The following is a 23415-nucleotide window of genomic DNA, read 5'->3' as shown; positions in this document are numbered from 1 at the left end:
TTATTGTCTAATAAATCTGGTTAGTACTCCCCCTCAGCTGAATGACTTAAAAGTGCTCTCAAATGTGATGGCAGCCAAGTAAAGTCATTTGCCCAAAATCACACAATCCGATCAAGCAAGGAAGCTGAGATTTTGATCTCAACTTCCCAACTCAAAGATTGCACACATCGTGTGGATATCAGCTTCTCTAATTCAAAATAAAAGTAAACATTCAAGGAAACCCATAATAAGTGTGAAGTAGATATATACTTAGAATTAGAACAGGTGGAAACACTACAAAAAGCTGTGCGCCGGGTAGGAGCGTGATATTTTTATCACGTACCATTTCTTCACAATAATCTTTATAACCTCAGGGACAGGCAGCCCTTAGTTACCTAGCAGAACGCCACAGAAGGACTAAAAAATATTATTCACAATAGTTAAAACTGGTAAAAATTGTTAAAAAGGAGTGCCACAGGCCAACTTTCCCCTCAGTTCATCGTAACTTCAGTCACTGCCTAAACAGGCCGGAGCACCCACCAACTGAAAAACAATGGCATCATTCGACAGTATAGCAAGCACAACTGAAAACCGCGCAGATACAAAACGTATACCACTGAACAAGCAACAGAAATCTACGCTTTGATAAAAACCACAAAATCTTTTGAGTCTCACCAAGGCTCCACTATTCAACAATTAAAACAACTTAAATTCACCATGCGCCATGAACTAAATCAAAGATTACACGCGTCCACGTTAATTCAATATCATAAACATCATTGTATTCCCAGAGGCCTAAGACTTGCGATTAAACCCCTTCTCTTCCGGTTACAACACAATAAAAGCTTCATGGACAGATGGTATGCAGTACTAAATAAATGCTCTTTAGACCTCATTCTACTTCTAGTAGAAGAGTTATCAAAAACTATCAAAGAATTAGAGGAAGAAATCTTCAATCTACAAAGAGATTTATCTAAACGAATGGACTCAGAAGAGTGGACAAATAAATTGGAGGTAATAAATAACAAACTGGAAAACTATGAAAAAGATCTACAAGAGAGAAAACGTAGAAAATGTAAACGCGACACCATAGATTACCATTTGAACAAGGTTTATACATGGGCAAAAATGTATGCGCAACGTCGTCCTGCAAAAAAAAAACAATTCACCTCATCAGAGGAAAGTGTAGTGTCGGATGGAGATATTTCCAACTCCAGGGTACCCATTCAAAGAAAAGAAACAACAGGCATGCCAAGCGATGTAACTACAACACCTTCAACACCACAAGCTACAACTTCAACAGAGGCTTTTTTAGGACAGGGCCAACAGCCGACAAAACCACCAGATGTAGCAACAAAACAAAGTGGAAAACAACAAACATCAGGAGAGGAAAAACCAAAAGAAAAAACCAAACCCAATTTACGGAGCGGGAGAACATAGTAATCAACATTTCCCCTATACAGCTCACCCAACAACAAATGAAAGTTCTTAACAAAGGAACATCATTTGTTCCCACTTATCAAACGAATTTAGCAGAAACTGAAATCGCATTGTATAAGTTCATGAGAAATATAGGCTTAAGACATTTCTTCTCCAACGTCATTACTGAGTCTGAACAATTGGAGTCAAAGGAATATTTGGAATTTAAACCCAAGAGTACATTTGTTGCTCCAGTATCACAAAAAACCATAGAGTTATTTGAAAAATTGGTTTTACTTGATATTCACAAGCTGGACTTTTCATTAAAAAAACACCCAATTTTTCCAAGAAAGAAAAAAGGATACTGCACCAGCTAGCCAACAAGGAAGAATTGACGTTCCAAAGGGGAGCCCTTGTGGTAATGGATAAGAACATTACAACACCAAAGTCAAAGAACATCTGACTGATGAAACTACATATTTACATTTGGATAAGGACCCCACACAAGAGATTGCTAAAACTCTGGAAGACATTTTACATCATGCCAGAGAAATGGACTGGATATCAACGAAAACACAACAATTTTTAACTAAACCCAATCCAAAAAGACCACACATGTACATGTTACCCAAAGTACATAAAAATCTGTATGATCCTCCCTTCAGGCCAATAGTCTCAAGGGTAGGATCCCTTTTTGAGCCATGGGGTAAATATATAGATTTTTTTCTTCAAAACTTTTTTACATTGGAAAACCAACATTAAGGACACCACAGACTTTTTGAATCATCTCAACAATCTTGATCTTTCTACCAGTCAAGAATGGATAATGTGTACAATTGATGTAACCTCGTTGTATACATCGATTCCTTTGAAAGTAGGAATTAAAGCTACAGAATGGGCCTTATTACAATTAGAAGATCTAGGTGCCAACAAGATTTTGTTACTGGAACTTCTAACTTTCAGTCTCCAACACAGTTACTTCAGAGTCAAGGAAGATTTTTATCTTCAAATCAGTGGAACCAGTATGGGATTTGGGGGAGCTCCCACTTATGCAAATATTTTTATGGCCCAATTCGAGGAACTACACATCTTATCTGAGATGAAATGGCAAACACATTTGATCCTATACAAAAGATTTATTGACGAATTATTTTTAATATGGAACGGTTCACAACAAACATTGATACAGAACATACAAGAATTGAATGAAAAAAATCCCAGGATCAAATTCACCTACTCCATCAGTGAAACTGAAATCTCTTTTCTGGATGTAAAAATAACCAAGAGACCAACAGAGTTATCAACTAAAACCTTCATAAAACCAACTGACCGTAATAATACTCTACTATATCAAAGCTTTCACTAACCAAAATTGATTACAAATCTACCTTTTTCACAGATACTACGAAGCAAAATAATTTGTTCCACAACAGAAACTCATGAAGAGGACTTACAAAGACTAAAAAAGAGATTCATGGACCGAGGATACCCGGCAACATGTATAGAGAAAGCTGAAACACGGATTAAAACCATCAACCGTGATAGTCTGTTGAAGAGTAAAAACAAATCCACTACTACTAATCGTAGTGTATTCGTATCTAAATTTTCCACCAAAGCTTTAAACATTAGAAAAATTATCACAAAAAGATGGGAACTTCTTCAAAATGTTGAAGACTTCAATAATATATTTCAACTCAAACCCATCTTTGCATACACAAGAAGCCGTAACTTACAAGAACTACTCAAAACAACCACAAGACCAAGTGACATGAACCACAAAGGAATGCGCAAATGCAATAACTGTGTACATTGCCATAACGTTATGCAACAGGATTTCGTCACCCATCCAAGAACTGGAGAAAAAATCAGTTTGAAATTTACAGCTGACTGTAATTCCAATTTTGTAATTTACTGCATAAAATGCCCTTGCAGATTGATGTATATTGGCAAGACGAAAAGAAAGCTCAAAATAAGAATAAGTGAACACAAAAGCATGATACGTAACCAAAATACAAAATCCAATTTGGCAGCTCACTGGATTACACATAAACATAAAATATCCCAAGTTCGGTTCATGGTATTGGAAAAAATAGTGATCAGAGAAGGGACTGATAGTCGCAAAACCTTATTCCAAAGGTAAATTATGATGATAAAAAAGTTCCAAACTGTGGAACCTATGGGGCTAAACGACAAATTGGATTTTAGCATGTTTTCTATGAATTGCTTGTAACATGTGATTGTACAATGTTTTACACGTCATCATGAGATTGTAAATACGACTATGAACTCACATTCATCTTATCCCATTATTTTTGGCATTATTTATCTTGTCACCACAGTAATCCACAGTAATCAGAGTTCACTTGACCATACCTTCCTGACAATCTAACTTATCATTAGCTTAAAATAATTTTTTATCAGCCGTTGGCCACTTGGTCAATTTAAAGTTTTGCCTATAAGACATGTTCATTCCACTTCCGGTAGATCGTTACACTTTCTATAAGTCCTCAGATTACTGCATACTTATCATCTGGTCATTTTTGTAACCCGCAGAATCATAATGGTATTTAGCATCAAACCTTGTCGTCTTCACATCACCTATTCCCATCCACAATATATTTTCATTTTTATTCTATTTTTTGACCAGCCGATAAACGTTGTAGGTTTGTCACCTAGTAAGTCACAAGTTGCGTGTATACGTGACATTCACTTCTTTGTTTCACTGTTGGTAGACTTTTATCTACGGACAGCATTATCGATTTTTAGATTGTTGCACATATGTTATTTGTGTATTTTTTCTGTAACGCGTGGAAACAACACGATACTTGCCGCTACAATATGGCCGCCAAAACGTTACTCCGTTTTTTAAGCTTTTTTCTATTTCTACGCAACTGTTGTCCAAACGTAATGCATGACTACATTATGAACCCGCGAGGTCAATTATACGTTTGAAACCCTTCAGTTCACATGGTTTTCAAGAGAACACCTCTCAAGTAAACTTCGACGGTAAGCCCCTTTTGACAAACGTGAGCAGGTTCACGCATAATCTTTCAGCGTTTATTTCAAAGAGCCGCAGTAGTAATACCAGTTCGCTTTTGTCGTTTTTTCACAGATACATCATTGTGGAACAAGAAGTGCAGGTAATTTTGAGCATACCAGTAGGGAACATTTCTTATAACCGTAGATTAGCGAGAATAAACCCCAGCAACACTCAGTTTATTTTTCACTAGATTACAAACTCGGACGATCCCGTATCCATTGAGGCATAAACCCTTTAAGCTCAGCACACTCAGTAAGTGATTCATGGCCGTATGAATTAACGCTATGTAACATTGTATCTTCATTCATGGTTTAGCAATAAGGATGCGTATAACTGCAAAGTAACTGCAGCCAAAGTTCAATATATTCCGTTCGGGTAGCATGAGTTGAATAATGTAACCGACATTGTACAAAGTAATGAATTGTTGATCGTAAATGCAAATATGAAATGTTCACCTGATTCAAGAGCGGTGGGCTCAAAACAGCCTGAGTTGAATAATGCAATCGATATTATGCAATGTAATGAATTGTTGATCGTAAATGCAAATATGATATGTTTACATGATTTAAGAGCGGTGGGCTCAAAACACAGTAGTGGCTTATAAAAGGAAAAAACGCAAAACTGCAAAAATGTATAACACATATAATTAATTGATGCACATGATTCTTTTCACAGAGGCCCCTGAGGAAGGGACGAAGGTCACGAAATGCATCGGGCCAACTTTTTCAACGATTGTCGAAATTCAATGAGTTGTTTGTATGATGTATAATACAACCAATGTATTTGTTGAAAGCAAAAAAGCTAAAATGAATCATAAGTACATGTAAAAATGATTATCTATAATCAGAGGGTAATTTCAAAAAAATAATTTAAAATTGATTCAAAATAAAAGTAAACATTCAATGAAACGCCTAATAAGTGTGAAGTAGATATATACTTAGAATTAGAACAGGTGGAAACACTACAAAAAGATGTGCGCCGGGTAGGGTCGTGATATTTTTATCACATACCATTTCTTCACAATAATCTTTATAAACTCAGGGACAGGCAGCCCTTAGTTACCTAGCAGCATGCCACAGAAGGACTAAAAAATATTATTCACAATAGGTAAAACTGGTAAAAATTGTTAAAAAGGAGTGCCACAGGCCAACTTTCCCCTCAGTTCATCGTAACTTACTGCACAGGAACAGATCTGCAGGCAGTCAGAAATGCCTGACACTGGTTTCAAGAGTCTGCTTTTCATGTGGCCACTCACTGGCTGTTGCCTCAGACTTCTGCTAGACTTTCAGCCTGATTTCTATAGCCCTTGACTTGGACACTTGAGACCTCTATTTCACCTACGCTATTCTCATGTATTTGACCCCTGTATTGTTGCAGAAAGGAAGACACCACCTGCATTTGGTGGGAGCGCACCTTCGAGCATGAAAAAAACTGCACTTCAGCAGTAAGGAAACAATATCTGTTGAGCGGAAAAAAATTGGACACTGCAGAATTAAGCACACCCTGCAAGTTTGTGTGCAATCCACACATCTCCAGAATTACGTCATTCCCAATTAAATGACACATCATTCCCAATTTAATGAAACGTTTGGGTTACGGAAATGTTATTTAGGTACCAGATGACAGATCATTGGCACTGTCACTTTTAGCCACTCCCACGAACACCAGCTTAACCTATAACTATGACAAAAAGTCCCCCGCAAAACAAAAAAAACGTCTTATTTGTGTGATGGTCAAAAATATCAAAATCGCGAACTTTTGTTTACGGTCATTCCTCACACCTCCTCTGAAAAGAAACCTCTCTCAACTACCAAAACGCAAAATAAAAAGGAGCTTCATTCAAAGCTGGGATAACAATAGTAAACGGCAACACTGAATAAGTTACACTGGGTGCTTCATGGAACACGACCACATCAGCCTTGAGACACTTGAATTTTTATTTTCTGCTAAATCCTTCAGTGTGACCAGGAATATGCGACCCCCTTACTCTTACTCCACGACCCCCCTGGGGGTCACACCCCACAGTTTGAAGACCCCTGCCCTCGACAAAGGCCCACCTTATGCAAATAAGTATTGACCCTGTTCCTTATCGGAACAGTTTGTACCAAACATTCAGGCACAGCCCCTTTCAGAAGGGATCCCAAGCAACGCTAGACTGATTTCAACCTACTCAGTTCTCATCAGTGAAATATAGCTTGAGTCCCATTGCCCAGTGAGCACGGGTCCCACAACTGGGCATACCCATAGCCCATGGGCATAAATTGCAACAGCGTATGGGACGCTTGAATACATTTCAGCCACTGCCAATCATGCAGGCGGCAATTTAGACCCTTGTTTTTTACCTACCATGCCACACTAGGCCCACCATTAGCAAATCCATATGGACCCTGCTCCTTATGGGAACAGTCCGTCTCAAACTTCCAGGCAGGGCCCTCTCCATAAGAGACCACAGGTAACCCCAGACCAGTTTTAATCTACTTAGGTCTCATCAGCGAGGTGTAGCTTGTGTCCTATGGCATGGAACCCAGGTCTGGGCATTCCTGTTGCATTTAGGGCAGGAACTGCCAGAAGGAAAATAATGAATAGAATGCTTGAATTCATCTCAAATGCTAGCACTCACATTCCAATCATCCATCTAGACCAGTAGTGTCTGGTGTAGTTTGAAAGTGGTAAGGCACCTTGAAAAACATGAGCCAAGAAAGTGTGCTTTTTTATAGCGCCCATTCTGAGTTCATGTATTTCAAGGCGCTCTCATGTGTGCTAATGATACCATTAGAACACATCAGAGTGTCTTGAAAAACGTGAGCTCAGGATGTGCTCAATCCAAATTTCCTTTTGCACAGTGCCCATCCCATGCTCACGTATTTCAGGGTGCTCTTATGTATGCTAATGACTTCATTAGCATATATGAGAGCATCTAAAGGTTTCCCCTTGCATACCAACCATCGTGCACTCACATATTTCAAGGCGCTCATGTGTGCTAACCATTTAATTAGCATATATGAGAGCATTTTTAAATAAGTGAGCACAAGATGTGCTCTGTACAAAAAGGTTTCCTTTTGTACAGCGCCCATATTGAAACTGCTCATTTGTAGACACTCTTACATGTGTTAATTACTTCATTAACACATGTGAAAGCGTTTTGATGAAAGTTTGCTCGTGTTTGCATTGAGGCTTACGGCTGGATCCGAAGATGTCGGGATCCAGCCATGAAACTAAAAGCAAACACACAACAGCACCACTTTGATGGCAGTAGGCAAATGCATAAGAGGAGCCCTCGGGTCTGAACCCGGCTTACCTGCAGATTGCGCTGGTTGGCACACAGCACAGGAACAAAAATGAATTAAAAAAAGAAAACGTGCCTGCCGCCCGCCGCCTCAGTTGTATTCTGCTCCAGATGCGCAGATTCCCAGACTCTCCTATCCAAGCCAGAGCTATTCTCATACTGGTAATAGCCAGCATGAGAGAAGCGCTGGGATTGTGTAGAGCGGACACGTTTTTTTGCTCCCACAGGTACTCGGAGCCTGTGCCTGAAAAATGGAGCCTGTGCCTGTTGTTCTCTATTGTTAGACCCGGCATCTTTGGCATGGTTTCCCGCTATCTTTTTGCCTCTACCTTCTGTATTGTTGATGCTGTGCTGGATTTCGTTTTTGCTGGTTTAGATGCTTTGGGCACTTTGCCACTGCTGTTCAGTGTCAAAGTGCAAGTGCTCCCTGTGTAAATTGTTATTGTGATTGGTTATCCATGATTGACATATTTGTGTCACCAAGAAGTCCCTAGTAAAGTGCACTGAGTGTGCCGGGGCTGGTGATAACAAATGCTACTAGTGGGCCTGCGGCACAATCAGTGCCACCCACATGAGTAGCCCTAAATGGTGTCTCAGTTCTGCCACCGCAGTGCCAGTGTGTAGTCTGTGAACTGCCATGTCCTCCTGGTCATTGTCCCCACTGACCAGGCCTAACCCTTCCCTTTCTGTACACATTGGTCACCCCTATGGATGGCGCAAGGTACCCCTTTGGCAGTGTGCAGTGTATGTGAAAGGAAGAGCATGTACTAGTGCACGTGACATGCTCGGCCCCATAAGCAATCATGGGGAATTCTGGCTACAGTGACTACCCGCATATCTTCCCATAGGAGCAAGATAGGACATAAAAATCTGGTATCCCTGAAATCAGAATTTAATAACACATCTTTTAGGGAAGGTTGTTTTTAAATCCTGTGTTTGAGAAAAGCACTTTTAGAAAGTTGCTGTTCTCCTGTCTGACCTTTCTGTGTGCCTTGGCCTGTTTGTGAATTGACTGTCTGGTTTGAGAGTGACAGAGGCTGGGAGCCCCCAGGAGGCTGGCTGAGTCAGCCCTAGGCTGAATGACTGCATCTGCATCTTGAGTGGTGGGAGAGGATAGCATTTGGGCTTGAATAGGGGTGTGCCTGCCTCCCACAATGATGGCCCCACCTCCTGATGGGCGGCTGATGACCCTGCCCCTCTCCCTGAAAGGAAAGGAGAGGCCAGGAAAAAAAGGTTCTCAAGGAACACCCAGAACTGGTTCATACTGGGCTCAGAGCCTTCCTGCACAAAGGGATCAAAGACTTTTAGGGGTATAAGTACAGGACCCCTGACTACAAAAAATTAGATCATCCTGGAATCAAGAAGCAACCTCTGCCAAGGAGAAAGCTGAAACTGAAGAAGGAAGACTGTCCTGCTGTATCTCTGCTGGACTGACCTGCTGTTGCTTTGCTGCCAAGGAGAGGGGAAGGACTTTGCTTTGTGCCGTGTCCTCTTGCTTGAAGGAATCTCCAAGGGCCTGAGAAGAGCTGTCTCCCTGTTATGAAGTCTCAGGAACAAAAGGACTTCACCCCCAGCTTCCCTGAACTCTGCTGAGAGAGTTCTGTCCTTCTTAGAGTGCTTGGGGCACTTGAGGTGCCTCTGGAAGTTGTACCTGTGTTGGGAAGCTGGAAACCAAGATTTTAAAGACTTTCTGCAAGTTTTATCGCATCGCTTGCTTGTGGAGTGCATCCACGTCAGTGCGAGGAAATTGCCACCACTACGAAGGCCGAGATCGTTGCATCGCCTGTTGCCGCTGCCAGAGTCGTTGCATCCTTCGTTTGCGGGAATCACCAGTCCGGTGCGGGAAGAGAACCATCGCTGCGAGTATCGTCGCAGAGCCTGTCGTCACTGGGTGAAAACGTCACACCGCTTTCTTGCGGACCGCATCACGTCCCTTCGAACATCGTCGCAGAGCCATCGCATCGAGGAGCTGCGAGAGGAATATCGCCGCTGGACCGCGCATCATCGCCCCAGAGATCGTCGCAGCCCCCAAAGATCATCGCATTGTGCCTTTGCGAGCTTTTTCACAACGGTACCTCCGCACTGGAATCCATACAAGGTATCGCCTCCCTCACCATGGCGACCTCATTCGTTGCAACACGCCCGCTACATCCAGCGGGGTTGTCGCATCGCCTCAGTTACCAACAAGGAGCTGAGAGTGTAAAGTGGTCATAGGTCACCCTCCACTCAATTATACATTCACAAAACAAGACCTAGACCATAAAGGCATATAACATTCAATCAATTAATGGTGTACCATCAAGTGCAAACCTTTTTGCCCAATACTCCTCTCTTTTAATTGCTGAGGTAGGAGGTACATCCAAATTATGCCATAGTTTAAGGAAAAAATGCCCAAACCCTTGAAAAACATAAACCAGTTGTGAGACAACAGATAACACACACCTCAGTGCCTAGATAGGTAAATGGAGAGAGTTTAGAAAAAAGTGTGTGTGAGCGAGATGGCACCTCACGTGCGAACCACCAACGGGAACCTGGCAGGTACTCACCAGGATTGCCCTGGTCTCATCATTGGCGCCCTCAAGTTCAAAAGAAAGATGAGTGTCCACAAAACAAACAAGAACGGTGTTTGTGAGGGAATGCAGTGTGTAGGGGTAACAAACAACACAATACGTGTCACACAACAAATACGTAAAAGACCACAAACAACACGGAACTTAGCTTTATTCTGTCACTTTCGTGTTGGTCGCGGGGTGTTAAAAAAGTATGAGTGGCTAATACCTATCTAGCCATACTCCACTTGCCGACATGTTTCATTGCCACTTAGAATATGGGCAATTTCTTCAGGGCGCTACACATTTTTAAGCCACTGCATGAGGACAATCTTTGTCTTCACAACTGATACACAAACATAAAAACACATATCGTTTGTCATCCTTTCATATATTAAAGTCAAGAAATGTGAGGCTTCAAAAATGTGTGCAGTCCCGAACCACATCCAACATCCAGCTATTTACCCCCAATCGACCACGTTGGCGCATACCAGTCGAGAGGTCCAAACCAGAAATAGGTTTCAGGCTGACTCCAAAAGTGAGTCCCTTTTCTTTCCGCAATTTTGCTGTGGAAAATAGAGCATAGGTGGTTTTAATCTCTATGTACCTCTAAGTCTAAAAACCCCTTCAAAAATATATATGAGCCTTTGCCTTTCCCCAAATCTACTGGTGTGTCTATGTCCGGGTATGATATATATATGAGCCTTTGCTTTTCCCCAAATCTACTGGTGTGTCTATGTCCGGGGATGATGGTGAAGATGCCATAGGAAGATGGGTGATATCAATTTAAACATCCCCCTTGTGCTACAGTCACCCTCAGGGTTTTGTAAGGAAAACGACTAAGTAAAGTGGCACTGTGCTAGCTGCGGTGCCTCAAAATGAGAATATAATGCCAATCCAAAATGGGCCAGTTCGTAAAAGTATGGTATACCAGCCCTGTGCACATGCCAAACAATGTGTACTCAAAAGTACCGAGTGTTTATATAGAGATCGTTACGTGATCCCACCATGCCCCACTCAATCCTAAACGTGTGAAGTCACGCTTTTCGAATCAATTAACACGTAAAATAATGCGGGCTTCAAGATCTCAGGAGAACCAACCACCCGACATTGTACGATGAAACGGCTAGCCTAACCGGTAAAGAAGAAAGCGCCGGTGTTCACTCAGCACACCCGAACGCCGAACTCCCGAGTTCAGACTAGAAATAGTTAATGGGCTATGAAAACAGCCTCGCGAAATATCGCGAGTGCCTGGGTCCGCCATGTTGGAAAGATGGATAATATACCCTGGAGAAGTCTGGAAGCCCCATCCATTGTAGATATAGAATACAGGGGGTTTGGAACTTAGTGCACTTTGTTCCATTCCAAGTGTTCATTAAGACCCATCCGTTCACATTTTTCTTGATAAATCCACCTGGCTTCCTTGGTGGTAAGCAGCCGCTCTACCGATCCAGGGTCGCCTATCACTTTCTCTAACACTACCCACTTAAAGGAGTGTTTGTTGGTATGGCAGTGTTGAACCAGTTTGGTGGTGAGTTTTCCTGTCTGAATTGTGCTGAGGTGTTCTTGTATCCGCGTTTTAATTTTTCGGGTCGTAAGTCCAATGTACTGTAAGCCACATTCGCACTCCAGCCTGTATACCACATTTGTGGTGTTACAGTTGCTGAACTTGGTTAGAAACCATTCTTTTCCTGATTGCAAAGTGACAGTTGTCGTCTTAAACGTGGAGGATGTTCTGTATGTCCACTAACATCTAAGACGACAGCTGTCACTTTGCAATCAGGAAAAGAACCACCAAACTGGTTCAGCACTTCCATACCAACAAACACTCCTTTAAGTGGGTAGTGTTAGTGCGGACCCAATTGCCTTTGCTTCGTAAACCGGCAAAGCTGGCTTAACGGGTTTGGTCAAAGACTTCCTGTGTTCCGAATTGGGGAAAGGCAAAGGCTCATATATATTTTTGAAGGGGTTTTTAGACTTAGAGGTACAGAGAGATTAAAACCACCTATGCTCTATTTTTTACAGCAAAATTGCGGAAAGAAAAGGGACTCACTTTTGGAGTCAGCCTGAAAACTATTTCTGGTTTGGACCTCTCGACTGGTATGCGCCAACGTGGTCGATTGAGGGTAAAAAGCTGGATGTTGGATGTGGTTCGGGACTGCACACATTTTTGAAGCCTCACATTTCTTGGCTTAATATATGAAAGGATGACAAACGATATGTGTTTTTATGTTTGTGTTTCAGTTGTGAAGACAACGATTGTCCTCGTGCAGTGGCTTAAAAATTTGTAACGCCCTGAATAAATTGCCCATATTCTAAGTGGCAATGAAACATGTCGGCAAGTGGAGTATGGCTAGATAGGTATTAGCCACTCGTACTTTTTTAACACCCCGCGACCAACACGAAAGTGACAGAATAAAGATAAGTTCCGTGTTGTTTGTGGTCTTTTACGTATTTGTTGTGTGACCGCATTGTGTTGTTTGTTACCCCTACACACTGCATTCCCTTACAAACACCGTTCTTGTTTGTTTTGTGGACACCCGTCTTTCTTTTTAACTTGATGGCGCCAATGATGAGACCAGGGCAATCCTGGTGAGTACCTGCCAGGTTCCCGTTGGTGGTTCGCCCGTGAGGTGCCATCTCGCTCACACACACTTTTTTCTAAACTCTCTCCATTTACCTATCTAGGCACTGAGGTGTGTGTTATCTGTTGTCTCACAACTGGTTTATGTTTTTCGAAGGTTTGGGCATTTTTTCCTTAAACTATGGCATAATTTGGATGTACCTCCTACCTCAGCAATTAAAAGAGAGGAGTATTGGGCAAAAAGGTTTGCACTTGATGGTACACCATTAATTGATTGAATGTTATATGCCTTTATAGTCTAGGTCTTGTTTTGTTAATTGTCGCATCGCCTCCCCAATGTCTCAGGAGTGATGCATTGCTTGTTTTCCACCGCACCAGCATCTGTTTTGGAACTTTGTCGCATTTAAAGGTACTGTTGGCTAAACATGACGCAACTGTGAACTATTTTCAAACAACTGTGGATTAGTTTAACACAGCCTTAAGAACTCTTTTTGAAACCATATTCTGTGTATGTTGGATTTTTGTCGTTTTGGTCTTGTGCAGTTTAGATTAAAATACCTTTATTTTTCTAGACTAATGTGGAGTCAGTTTGTGGTGTTTTCACTGAGTTACTGTGAGCGTTGGTTCAAATACTTTACACATTGCCTTTGGTAAGCCGGACTGCTCGTGCCAAGCTACCATGGGGGTGAGCAGGGGTTATCTAAAGAGAGTATCCTCCTTACCCTAACTAGAAGCAAGGGTCCCTACTTGGACAGTGGTACCTACCTCTGCCAACTAGAGACCCCCAGTTCTAACATCTATGCAACAGCCTGGAGAGATCTCAGTATGTTTGATGGTTTGGCCATCTTAAGACAGCTGGCCAAACCGTCATGAGCGCTTGCAGTGCCTACCACTCCTCCTCCAGCTTGCGAGTGGAAGACAATGGCACCACCCTAAGACTTGGGCTCCCTCCATCATGAAAAATAAAATGTTAATTATATTGTTTTATTGTCATTTCATTTTACATCTTTCCATCTACTGGCTCCAGCAGTAGGGCGACGCTCCTCTGCCATAACAGAGGAGCTGCCACTTATCTAGACTTTCCAGACAATGGCCTGTTGTTTGAAATGAATGAATTAATTAATTGTGGGTTTGTAATGCGCTAGAATCGACTCCCAAAGGAGTATCTCTGCGCAGTAGCACGCTGGGGAACCCGTCTTGGCTTTCCCTGTGAGATGGTCCCTACTGGGTATCTCCAAGGTGAAACCAGGCATCCCCGGCATATGTGGGGGGCCATTGTAGAGATGAGGCAAGCTAATGCCCAGAGTTGCCGAGTGTGATCCCTGGTTAGAGTAGGCACCGATGTGAGAATTATCGAGTCCGCTGACCCTGGTCCACGACCCTGCCGTGTAGGGAATTGAACCCTGGTCCCGGGCCGTCCTGTGCTCTCGGGTCTGCCTGCCTCTAACCAGTGAGCCACACCACTCCACTGAGTACTAAACTTGCTCCTTAGGTGAACAGTCCATCTCAACCTGCTAGGAAAGGCCCCCTCCAGAACGGACCACAAGAAACCCTAGAATGTTTCAACCTATGTAGGTCTCATCAGTGAGGAATAGCTTAAGTCCTATGGCAAAGTGAGCAAGGAACCCAGGTGAAATGATTTTGGATGGAGGATAGGAAATGTATCAGCATCTCTCAAAGGTCTGGCAGGCTAGTGGAACTTGAAAGGGTTTTGTAGACTATGTGGACCAGAAAGATATACAGCTCTGTGAATATGAGTCTGAACTGAATCATCTTTTTTATTAGGAGCCAGACAAGGTCCATCAATTTTGCTGAGATGAAACAACATGTTGAAGATGAAGTAGTACACTGGCTGCTGAAATCTGTACCAATTGAATTTGGTTGTGAGTTTTGTAGGAAGGCCTTGGCAAACTGAGTTTCAGTAATCCAGCCTAGAACTTATAATCCCGGTTTTACTAGCTGTAAGAGGGAGAAAATCTTACACCATGTGGAGAATTTTTTATAACATACAGTAGGTGGATGTGACAGTGAGAGTCTGATGTTTAAATGAGATCTGACTTTTGAGACCTGCACAGCTGCATAGACAGACTATTGTAAAAGTGCTATTTTTATTATTATGCTGTATTTCTTTAAATGCTTGAGGCAGTATGTCATCTAGAATGTTACTATACGTATGATGTTGTCTGGTTCCAATTTGTGTCAGTTGTACAGGAGGACTTGGAGTGAAGCGTCTCACCTGGCGCTCACCTGTATCTTTTGGATTTATCCTTACCTAATAAAAAGGTTGGATTAAACCTTGCCTCATCTTTACAATTGGCGACGAAAGAAGGGATACGAACGTCTATTTGTGGTGATATTTTTTTGGGGGGGAATCCGTTTTTTTTATTATTCTCGACATCGGGTGGTAACAGAAAATGATGAAAATGGATGATTCATCAAGATGACACTCTGCGGAGGAAGGATCAACTAAAGAATATTGTGAGCATCATCTAAAGAACATTGTGGATTTGGAGTTTGGTGAGTTTACGTTCAGCCTTAGTGTGCAGAGTGACTGTTGGCAACCACCGCTCGGCTGCATTTTTCGAGCAGCAGCTGCATTCTCTGCGTGCGGCTGTGACGTGGTGATCTTCCTTCCCCCCGACGCTGGATGCGTAGAGCTTGTCTCCGTCAGCGTTTGAACGTCAAGACGTTGCAATGCGAGGTCACGCAGCGTGACCTTTTGCGTGGCGGTCCATTTTGGGTGCACTTAATCAGAATAGCCGATAACCTTGGAGCTGTTCATTTTAATAGTTGAAATTTGTACATTACGGATTCTTTTAAATCATAAATATTCCGAAAAAGTAGAGAAATGTTCAGAAATCCTTGCAGTCAACTAAGTCCTGGATTGACTGAATTTTTTTTGCGTTTGGATACAGATGAGGCAGTCGGGTGAGCCATATTATTTTTTTTATTATTTATTATTTGTTTTGCTACAAAAGCATAAAAGTACTGTTGGAAGAGACTGTGTGGCATATTCATATTTACACTGTTTATGGAAGAAGGTGACTGCAGTGTAAACAGAGAAAGTGTTATGGGTCAACAGAAATTTTCTGTCAGTGCTCCAGAGCCATTTTGGGCTACAGGTTCACAACTTTCGATAAAATGGATTCAGTGGAAAGAGTATTTCACAAATTATTTTGAAGCTATTGATGAAGCTAAGAAGATGAAGGAGGAACAAAAGAGGAGAATTTTGTTACATTCTTTGGGGCCTATTGGGTTGAAAACATATTCACGCATGAGTAAGGAAGAAAATTCAGAAATGGATGTGTTCGAAAATGCTCTTAGGAATATGGACAAATATTTTGCACCAAAGGTCTGTATAGGAGTCATTAGACACAAGTTCTTCCAGAGGAAACAGACGAAGAAAGAGATGGTGGATGATTGGGTGGATGACCTAAAAAAGTTGGCTAGTGACTGCAAATTTGGAAACCTGCACGATGACTTGATACGTGACCAGTTGGTTATGCATAGCAATAACTCTTCATTGCAGGATCGGTTGTGGGTGAACGGCGATGCACCTTTAGATGATGTAATGGCAATTATGAGGAAGTCAGAAATGTCGGGAAGGTGTGCTACGATTGTTAAAGAAACTGATCCAGTGAAAACATCTGGGGCTGTGTGCAAAATCCAACCACAAGTCAAGTATCGCCAACAAGGGAAATGGACAAATCAACCTGCAAAATATCAATCTAAAGATTGGAAGATGGAAGAGAGAAGATGCTATTGTTGCGATAGCAAAGAACATTTGGCCTTTAGTAGGAATTGTCCTGTGTTAAAGAAGAAATATGGGATTTGTGCACTTATAGCCCTTTTAGTAAAATGCGCCGTAGGCGTAGTAATGTTAAGTGAATTTTGGATGATGATGGTGGTGTGACTGATGAAGATGTGTTGGAGGATGAGTGTTTTAAAAATGTAAGGGGGAACTATGTTATTAACATCACTGAGAGTTCCTTACAAGGTAAACCAGTGTGTGAGATATCCCTAGGGGGAGTCATTGTGGAGGTTTACGCTGATTCGGGCTCTCCATACACCATTGTCAATGAGGAGGTTTGGAAGAAGAAATTCATGGCAAAAATTGGAGGTCATTTGAATGGGTCAGATATTTGTCCAGTGAGTTACACAGGTCAAAGAATTGAAATGTTGGGTTTCAGATGGCTTGTCTTTATTTTCAAAGGGAGAGCTACTAGGGGGAAATTATATGTAGCTAAACTTGGACCATCAGTACTTGGGTGGTTCGATCTAAAGAATTTAAATATAATTCTGGGCCCTAATAGTGTAGAAAAAGTTTTGATTTTGGATGAATGCAGTAAGTTGAGTGATAAGATGTCTAGGAATTTTCCAAAGGTTTTTAGAAAAGAGTTGGGAATTTTAAAGGGGTTTGAACATAGAATTGTTCTGAAGGCAAATGCAGAACCTAAAGTGCATAGAGTAAGGCCTGTTCCCATGTTAATTAGAGAAGAAGTTAAAAAAGAGTTACAAGGATTACTGACCAAAGGGATAATTGAGGAAGTGGAAACATCGGAGTGGATTTCTCCGATTGTTGTCGCGCGGAAACCTAATGGCAAGATTCGGCTCTGCATTGATCTTCGCCATTTGAATAATAATATTATAATTTATAAGTTTCCGTTGCCGAAAATTAATGAAATGGTATCATTGTTAAGGGGTGCAACATGGTTTTCGACAATTGACCTCTCTGCTGCTTACCACCAAGTAGAGTTGGAGACAGAATCTAGGAGACTCACGGCATTTTTCACGCCATTTGGTTGTTACCAATTTAGGCGTATGCCGTTCGGACTGGCGTCAGCGGTTCATGCACAGATTGTTTGGGGATATGGACATGGTTTCATTCTTTCAGGATGACATTTTGGTGGCAGCGGCAAACGAGATTGAACATGACTCTGGACTTAAAAAGGTTCTCGGTACATTACAAATGGCGGGTTTAACAGTGGAATTATCAAAATGTAAGTTTGGTCAAAGAAGTGTGTCTTATTTGGGCCACATTATCAGTGAGAAAGGGGTTAGACCTAAGCCTGCACTAGTAGAGAGTAGTGTGAATTCTACTGCACCTGGCACTAAAGAGGAAGTAAGAGCATTCCTTGGCATGGCAGAGTATTGTGCGAAGTTTATAAACAATTTTGCATCTAAAGTTTATAACATTCGTACTCTATAAAAAAAAATGCGAAGTTTGAATGGACTAAGAATTGTGAGGATGAGTTTGCGCAGATTAAGAATGATTTGCAGAATGTGAATGCGTTGGCAAGTTTTGATCCCAACAAAGATTTTGTATTGACTACTGATGCCAGTGATAAGGGTTTGGGTGCAGTACTGTCACAGGAAGATTTGGATGGCAAAGAACGGATAATTTTATTTGCATCTAGGGCGTTGTCTCCTGCTGAGGGTAGGTCCCCTATAATTGAGAGGCAAGCGTTGGCTTGCGCATGGGTCTTGGAACACTTTAGAGCTTTTGTATGGGGTAAACCTGTGATTATTCGAACTGATCATCGACCATTGATTAAAATCTTATCATGTGATGGAATTTCAGGGGCTTCGGCAAGACTTGCCAGACTGTCAATGCGCATGAAAGAGTACATTTATAAGATGGTGTATCTACCAGGGAGAGAAAACCTTATTGCAGGCTGTTTATCTAGATTACCATCTTCGCTTGAGGAATGTGTCGATGACCCTTGGGGAAATTTTAGTGTAGCTCTAGTGCATGATTCAGGTGCATCTGCCATCAGTAGTCAGCAATGGATGGAGGAACAAGATAAAGATCAGATTTTGAAAGATGTTATGTCTCACATTTGTAAAGGTTGGCCTAAAAAGAATTTCGTAAAAGGAGATTTGTGTGGTTTTTGGGAAGTCAGGTTGGAATTATCTATTGAAAAAGATGTACTCTTTAGGGGTGATAGGGTGGTTCCTCCTGTTTCTCTGAGAAAGAAAGTTTTAGAGTTGTGTCATGAGGGACATTTTGGCATAGTAAGAAGTAAGTTAATGGTGAAAAATATGTTTTGGTGGCCAGGAATTGATAGGGACACGGAAAATGTTGTTAGAAGTTGTGATGTTTGTAATTCTGCTGATAACATTTTTAAGACCTTGAAACCCAGCATGAGTGAAGGTTTAATTCCTGATCTTCCGTGGGATACTGTGGCTGTGGATATTGTTGGACCTATTGGTGAAATGAAAGAATTTGGTCTGGTGGCTATAGATTTATTCACTAAGTGGCCCATTGTAAGTTTTGTGGATAAAATTGACACACAGACTGTGCTTAAGTTTTTGGATAGCATTTTTAGTATGGAAGGTTTACCCGTCTGTATTTTGACAGACAATGAGGCACAATTCATGTCAAATTTGGCGAAAAATTATTTTGAGATGTGTGGTGTCAGACATAGAACCATGGCCTTATATAATCCAAGTGGTAATGGCAAAGTGGAAAAATTCAATAGGGTGATCAAGGGGATCATTCAGGCGGCAGGTAACAAGAATTTGGAATGGAAGGTTCAAGTGCAAAAGGCTGTTTGGTCTTACAGGATTACTTCTCAAACCAGTACTGGATTATCTCCGTTTGTGAGGATGAGAGGGAGATTACCAAGATTCAAGGTCAATTCTGGATGGCAAGGTTGCAAAATGGTCTCCGGTGGAGGTTAGGAAAGTACTGGAGGTAGTTCATGCTAAAAACATGGAGTTTTATGACAGACATCATGGTACCAAGGATGTTGAAATCCATGTAGATGATTGGGTACCAGTCAAGAAACCTTTTAAAGTATCTAAAGCTGAAATCCGTTTTGATCTACGGCTACAAGTTGTTGAGGTTTTAAGGAATTCGGTGAGACTGAGTGATGGGAAGGTATGGAACCTTAAGAGTATTGCAATTATTCCTGAACAGAATAAGGTCTCTGATTCACAAGGTATTGACAATGAGAACATTTTTGATTGGATTGAGGACAATTTTGAAAATAACTGTTTGCAATCTGAACTTGCTGACAATGATGTCAATGCAAATGATCTTTTTGGGGAGGGTGTTTCTTCTTCCTGTAAGTGGGGGGGGAAGGATTGGTGATTGCAATTGTGATGTTGTTGAAGCTGCTCTGGGAAAAAGAACAAGAATTTTACCTGGTTGGCTAAAAGGGTATGTTATGTAACTTGTATATGTATATTGTTTTTTTTTATTATTTCATGTTGTTTTCCTCCTTTCTTTCTTCATGTTGTTTTCTTTTACTTCTTTCTTCCTTTCTACTGTCGCTCTCTTTCTTGTAATAGGAGGGGGGATGTGTTGTATTGCTATTTTTATTATTATGCTGTATATCTTTAAATGCTGTTACTATACGTATGATGTTGTCTGTTCCAATTTGTGTCAGTTGTACAGGAGGACTTGGAGTGAAGCATCTCACCTGGCGCTCACCTGTATCTTTTGGATTTATCCTTTCCTAATAAAAAGGTTGGATTAAACTATGCCTCATCTTTACAGACCCATTCATAGCTCCTCCCAATGACTTTATGCCCAGACGTCGGTCCCTTACTCACTGCGCCACTGGAATCAAGCTAGCCTGGCTGATGAAGGGTAATACTCAGAAATCGGTCCCAACATACTTGTTTCCGGTCCAGGGAGGACCTGACTTGGTAGTTCGATCTGGAATGTTCCCATGAGATACAGGGTCAAGACTGATTTGCAAATGGCTGGGTCTAAACTGGGGTGGCATGATGAGCAACAAAACAAAGGATTTAACCCAGATCTCTTGACAGGGGGTGAAGGTATGATTTTTTCAGCATTCTGTCCATGATTTGTTTAATTAGCACCTCTCCCAATAACTGACATTAATGAACTAAGAGGTGAGTCAGTAGTCATGCAAACCCTGAACATGGCCTAGACTCCTAATACAGAGTGGAGTAGACAGTACAGTGTATTAAATCAAATATAAGAGGTGCTTGTATAGCACACATCCTGTACTCAAGCTTTGAAAAATATGGGCTCATATTCGATAATAAAGAAAAAGTAGACTCTGTGAAATAAAATATTTGCCTAGGATTAAACAATTTGGACGAGCAGGGAAGCCAATATTGATTGCAGGCTGTCTGGTTTCACATTATGAAATTCAGCCACCAGATGAGTAGCTCCCTCTCTCTCGTTTCTCTCTCCCTTGTTGGAAAAAAGTCACCCTTTTGTCATTCATGAGTAATCAGGACAAGAAAACCCGATAAAGATATAGCAGACCTGCCTCAGGAACCCCAGACCCAACTACCAAGCAAATAATGTATTTATTTAGTGGGGTTACATATGCCAGAAACCACCCTAAAGCTAGAGCCCTGGATTCCACCCTTGACTGTATATAGTCACTTGCTACTGCAGGCTATGCAGCTGTTAATTTCCCTGCCATTGGTCTAGCCATGTGCAAAGATGCAGTTTTTATGATGTGACAGTTGCTTATACATGAGGTTTGACTTTGTAACATGAATTTTTTAGGTCATTTTCAGTTATCTAGGAAACATGGATTTTCATTAGGTGATTATATCATGGTGGGCTAAATCAAAAAGTTTATACTTGTGAAAAGAGTATGCAAGGTAACACCTATCATTCAAAAGTCATGCAAGATACACATGGAGACTGGTTTGAGCAGAGCATTTCTCTCAGCTGTTGCACACATAATTTCCTAGTTTCTATGATACATACTTCGTTTGAATCAGTCTCAAACATACAATTATTATGTAATAAAAAAGCATACAAGAAGAGAGAAAATGGCAAAATGAAAAAACAGACAAAATCCAGAAAATAGGAATGAAGCATCATCACTTTGGCTCCACCTATTTGTTTAATTAGGCTACATAAATATTTACACATGGCCACATGTACTTGTGTGATGAAACATTAGTAACATAATGTAGTGCACCTGAACAGTAGTACCACCAAATTGCAGTTCTCATATATATCAGCATTTTGGTTTGAGTAATTCGGTTAATTCTTTTATATATGTGCGTACTCATTTAAATAATACTCTGCATTTATTTCATAACTTGAAAATGTATCTTTTTGAATAGTTCTCTACATCTATATCATATGTATCTGGAATCATGCATATCAGCATGTATTGAGATGCCTAGCACACTAACTTGACTAACGAACTTGAGTCTTTAGATGTCTTAATGTTTAACCTTTATTGTGAACTTTTGGTTTGGATGCAATGTTTATCTCTCCTCTGCAGGTGCGGTCATGTGATCTTATGAATTTGTGTGAGAGAGAAAGTGAGGCTCGGGAGTAGTACTCTTGGCAAGGATGAGAAGCCTTAAGAAACAAAGGGAGGACTACGGCTCATGCAGAATGTGGAGATGGGAGGTATCCAAGGACATTCTGATATGTGGACCAAAGGAAAGGAGTTTTTAGTGTATTTTACTGTCTGAAAGTGGAAAATAATTAGCCATGTGACATTGGATCTCGAGATTCTTTTGTGGGTATAATTGGTGATCACATTTCAGTATATTCAGGTGCAAACCTCTTTGCCTAATCTCTGTTTTGTGGCTTCATGCTCTATACAATATTCTTTTCCTTTAGAGAACTTATGCATAGGTTCAGCTATGCTGACACCATTCTCCTTTAATGGATCTAAGTAGGGTTTCCTCGTCTAGTATTATTTAGAGTACATTTAGATTAGGTGATTTAGATTTTTCTCATGTGTAACAGGCAAGAGGACTACAAATCTTATACTGATCAAATCGTCTTTTTAATATTCTGTATCGCAATAATCAAATTTATTGTATGGTTTAAATTGCTAAGGTTAAACTTAATTTGTCATTTTAGCCTCCCTGTAGAAAGCTTGTGTTGCTACAATATATTCCTGAGACTGGTGTATATCAGTCTGGCTTGGACTTTGTAATAAATCCATACATAATCCCTTCTTACGACCCAGAGTTTTACTGTGTTAAATTGTAGTTGACCCTAACTCCTTTTCATCCTCAGGTGCCTGGAGAGTTCCATTGCAGGGAGCAAGGGAAAAGGGGCCCACATACTATGCATTAGCAGATCGTAGCAGCGGGTACTACAGTTCTGAGATAGGGGAGTCTGGAGACTTTATATGAGAATAGTTAAAATCCCTATGTTTCAATTCGGGGGATCGGCAGAGTTCCAGTGGTTTGTGGCAGATTGGTAACAGCTGAGGAGTCATTATTAATAGGGTTGCACATGTACAGCTTATGCTTATCTTGTGGTGTATAGCAAGTGTGATGTTTGGTGGAGGTATTTTGAATATTTGGTGAATGTATTGTTTAAAGTGGAGAAGTTGAAGTTATTAACAGGTCCAAAAGTGCCCTAAGATCCATTGATGATATTAAAAAGTGCAGAAGACAATGTATTGTAATTGTTGGCTAAGGTTTTGTGGTGTCTGTCATGAGACTTCGTTGATAGCCCAATTAAGAAAGGTACATTTATCTTTATGTGTGAAAGTGAGGTATGATTAGTGTGGTGGACCTCTTGTACAGGGGGAAACTATTCTCAGGGTGATTCCCTGCAGGTTGAGGTTTCATTTGAATGTGT

At 41.1% G+C, this 23415-nt stretch overlaps 1 protein-coding gene across 1 annotated transcript in view; it reads right to left on the bottom strand.

The window, feature by feature from the left end:
* The window catches only part of LOC147701151 (sialic acid-binding Ig-like lectin 13), a 257134-nt gene that overhangs the window by 45572 nt on the left and 188147 nt on the right, over positions 1 to 23415 (bottom strand). The window lies entirely within an intron of this gene.

The sequence above is a fragment of the Lissotriton vulgaris genome, chromosome 7, assembly GCF_964263255.1.
Source record: "Lissotriton vulgaris chromosome 7, aLisVul1.2, whole genome shotgun sequence".
Lineage (NCBI taxonomy): Eukaryota > Metazoa > Chordata > Amphibia > Caudata > Salamandridae > Lissotriton > Lissotriton vulgaris.
This window is presented reverse-complemented; position numbering and strand designations above follow the sequence as displayed.